The sequence below is a fragment of the Micropterus dolomieu genome, unplaced genomic scaffold, assembly GCF_021292245.1.
Source record: "Micropterus dolomieu isolate WLL.071019.BEF.003 ecotype Adirondacks unplaced genomic scaffold, ASM2129224v1 contig_14435, whole genome shotgun sequence".
Classification (NCBI taxonomy): Eukaryota; Metazoa; Chordata; class Actinopteri; order Centrarchiformes; family Centrarchidae; genus Micropterus; species Micropterus dolomieu.
The window spans coordinates 9243-13133 of NW_025743421.1; the positions used below are offsets into that span (position 1 = coordinate 9243).

General features: G+C 41.6%; 1 long non-coding RNA gene across 2 annotated transcripts in view; it reads right to left on the reverse strand.

Moving 5' to 3' along the window:
• Nucleotides 1-3142, reverse strand: part of LOC123966857 — a 4133-nt gene extending 991 nt beyond the window's left edge. The window contains exons 1-3 of one of the 2 annotated variants that reach the window (XR_006824087.1): nt 3040-3142; nt 2246-2372; nt 684-1171 (exon numbers count right to left, since the gene is read on the reverse strand). This is a non-coding gene — a long non-coding RNA (uncharacterized LOC123966857). Of the gene's footprint in view, nt 1-613; nt 1172-2245; nt 2373-3039 lie in introns of those variants that run through there. The other variant, XR_006824088.1, reaches the window with a different exon arrangement.
• Nucleotides 3143-3891: the final 749 nt, after the last annotated feature.

Here is a 3891-nt window from a genome sequence, read left to right on the forward strand (position 1 = left end):
CCGTTCTAGCAACAAGCCAATAGGATTGGAGTGATTTCATTCACGTTCAGACCTGCTTCGCCTAGAGGCGTTCCCATAGTGTCGTAACCGACGCAGTCTCTCGTTCCCCTTCTCGGGGAACCAGGGTTACATACGTAACCCGAGACGTTCTCCATCTGGCTGAAGTCCTTGAAGATACGTACCTCACACACTATGGCCTGGAATTGGAGTGAGTGCCACTAAGGTCATCTCATCTGCATCTTCTTTGTCCTTCTGCTTCGCAGCCTTTGTGTCCCATGAAGCTGCTTCTATGTTTCCAGGCTTGAATGAACAGTAGGTGTTTGCAAGAGGGCTTATACTCAGTGTGCAGGTGACTGATGGACTTGAATACAAGCTCCAGGTACACCTTTCGTTGAAGAGGACCTACAGAAGTGCCACTGAACTTTCTAAAGGTCCAGAAGGAAGATCTTATGGACAGAAAGCACTGTGGCCTCACAGCAAGGTGGTCTCATTTTCTAACCCGTCATCTCCAGTCCTTTCTGTGTGGAGAATGCATGTTCTCCCTGTGTCTGTGTGGGTTTCCTCCTTCCTGTGCTGGCACTCCAGTTTTCCACACCATCAGAAACATCTTAGATTAGGTTCTTGAGGCAACGAGTGTTAAATGCAGAGAATGAATTTCACATGTTTATGTGACAATAAAGTACCTTTTCCTTCCGTTCTTGTCCTCAGTCTTCTCATGACTTTCTCCTCTTCTTCCTGCCCACTTCAAAAAACACCACTGCTTTATGCCTAATGTTGACAGGAACTAGTGTTGGCACACTCAGATTCTTCTCCAATCTACTACAAGGTGACAAATAATGGATGCTGACCTCCTGGATTCATCTGCTCCTGTCCGCCGCCGCTTTACACTGCTCCCCTCCACCACAGACTTCACAATCATTTCTCCAGTCCAAATTCCCCCAGAAATACTTAGAAATCTTGTTGTTATGATGTGTCTTCTGCTTTTCTGCAGCAGAGTTTAGTGAACCTTTGGCAGGTTGCAGACTGGCATGGTGTCCCCATTAGTCTTGCCTCCTTCAATCCAGGCCCCTCATTCTCCTACTTTTCTGGGCGTTCACATTCCAGATCTCTGGATTTCCCCGTCTTCCAAGACGAGTCTCATCGGTTGAAGAGTCCTCCTCAATTCCTTCTCCTTGTGAATAAAAGAAAACAAAAACAGAAAATCTGTAAATGTTGTCCTCACAGTGTGTCTTAGTGTGGTGTTGTGTCTGTCTGTGCAAAAAGAGTGTGTGCTAAACAATAGCAAGCAAACTAGAAAACATGCAGCATTCACTGCATTAACTACATCTTACACACACTTCTATTTGTGCATCAGTATGTTGAAAGGTTTTACTACTTCTCACATTATTGTGATCTGTGATTTGATCTGAGCTACATTTATTTGCGTGAAAAGGTTTTATACAATATGTTTTCAATTGTTTGTATGGTTGTCATTGGTATAAAACCTCCAGAGGGGCCAAGTGTGCACATACAGTCAAAAGTACTCAAGTGAAAGACAAAAAATATCACTGCAGGACACAAAGGACAAAGCTCTGCACACCGTCTCAACAACTCCTAATAAAACTATTGAAGGCAATGTTTTGAGATCAGATCAAACCATTACTTTCACAAAGAGTTATTATTTGGAGTCCAATGGTGTGCAGACATTTTTCCTGAATTATTTTAATGCCTACATTCAGTTTCATTTTTTGAAAAAAGATTTTATCATAATTGTTTTTGACGTTCTACATGAGATCTGTTAAGTGACCACTGTTTGGCAGGTTCTTGTCATGTACTGACCATAAAGAAAAGTTTAAAACCAAAATAAACTATATGGTTTTTTTCAACTTTCAATCAGAAGCAAAGGTCAGCTTTTAAACTTGACAGAAATAAGAATTTTACCTTTTTCATGATTTTTTAAATTATAACATTTTTGGCCCTAGCTGATTCTTTCTGAAATACGGAAGAAATAAAACCGAACCTAAAAGTCTTAAACATCTGTTTTTGATTGAGGAAACCAAATATAGATCTTTGAAGCACGGTGAACTGTCCCATCATATTTTACATTGAACCACAAAGCTTTCAAACCCTATACTTGCTACATCAGCATTGAGTTGTAAAGAACAAGTTTACGTTAGCCAATCTACAAAATGACAGACGAGAATGACTCTGAACTAGTACGAACTTGATAAAGTTGTCAAACAATAATCTTAAAGCTATACTTTACCTTAGCAACGGTATCTTCCACGGCGAAAGCTTTTTGCTGTTGTTTCTGCTATTCTTTTATTGGCGGTTGGCAAGCCAGCTTATGTCTTACAGGCCCCAGGCACAGGGCATGTGGAAAGGTAATAAACCTGTAAAACAGGAGAAATGATGAAGCAGAGGAAACTTGCTGCCGTTTCTCTCGACGGTCTTCCCAGAGTTCATTTAATAAATACAGTAATTTTAGTCATTACATGAATCACTCATAAATATTCAGCTAAGTAACCAAATTACACAAAGTGAATAAAATTTATCTAGCACACACATCAATTCATCATTTTCCTCATTAAAAGGGATTTTAAAACTCTCATAGCCTACAGGGAATGTAAACCTTCGAAATATTAACAAAAGAATACTTCAATATATTAAAAGGGAATTTAAACCTTTTATATTAACAGGGATAAACCTCTCATAGTTCTTACTGACAAAACCGTTCACTGTCCTCAATTTAATAAACGTTCCTGGCAAGATAGTGACATTTTCTTGCATTTAATTGGTATGGATGACCTCAAACCAACACGAAACATATTTTTGTAAACAAAACACAAATAAAATACTTCATATGTGAAACCAGCACCTAGCAGCCGTAAACATTAATGGTGGACATTGACCGAGGATCGGGAGTGCTAGCTAACGTCTAGCACAGTGTAAGAAACCTATGAACAAACTGCATAGTTAATACTAAAAACAACTTAAACACAAGACATAACGATTGCTCTGCTTATTTATCTGTTTTGTGCTTTTATACACCGTACTGACCTGTAAAACAGGAGGATCTCGACGATCTTGCCGGAACCGCAAGACGACGACAGCTACGTCATCAAAACAGTCCCCAACCGGCAGCAGGCAGCGCTCCGGGAGGAGCTGGTCAATGACCTGAAAAGAGCTGGGACCACCGTTTCCAAGGTTACTGTTGGTAATACACTAAGACGTCATGGTTTGAAATCACGCATGGCACGGAAGGTTCCCCTGCTTAAACCAGCACATGTCAAGGCCCGTCTTCAGTTTGCCAATGACCATTGATCCAGAGGAGTCATGGGAGAAAGTCATGTGGTCAGATGAGACCAAAATAGAACTTTTTGGTCATAATTCCACTAACCGTGTTTGGAGGAAGAAGAATGATGAGTACCATCCCAAGAACACCATCCCTACTGTGAAGCATGGGGGTGGTAGCATCATGCTTTGGGGCTGTTTTTCTGCACATTGGACAGGGCGACTGCACTGTATTAAGGAGAGGATGACCCCCCATGTATTGCAAGATTTTGGGGAACAACCTCCTTCCCTCAGTTAGAGCATTGAAGATGGGTCGAGGCTGGGTCTTCCAACATGACAATGACCCGAAGCACACAGCCAGGATAACCAAGGAGTGGCTCTGTAAGAAGCATATCAAGGTTCTGGCGTGGCCTAGCCAGTCTCCAGACCTAAACCCAATAGAGAATCTTTGGAGGGAGCTCAAACTCCGTGTTTTTCAGTGACAGCCCAGAAACCTGACTGATCTAGAGAAGATCTGTGTGGAGGAGTGGGCCAAAATCCCTCCTGCAGTGTGTGCAAACCTGGTGAAAAACTACAGGAAACGTTTGACCTCTGTAATTGCAAACAAAGGCTACTGTA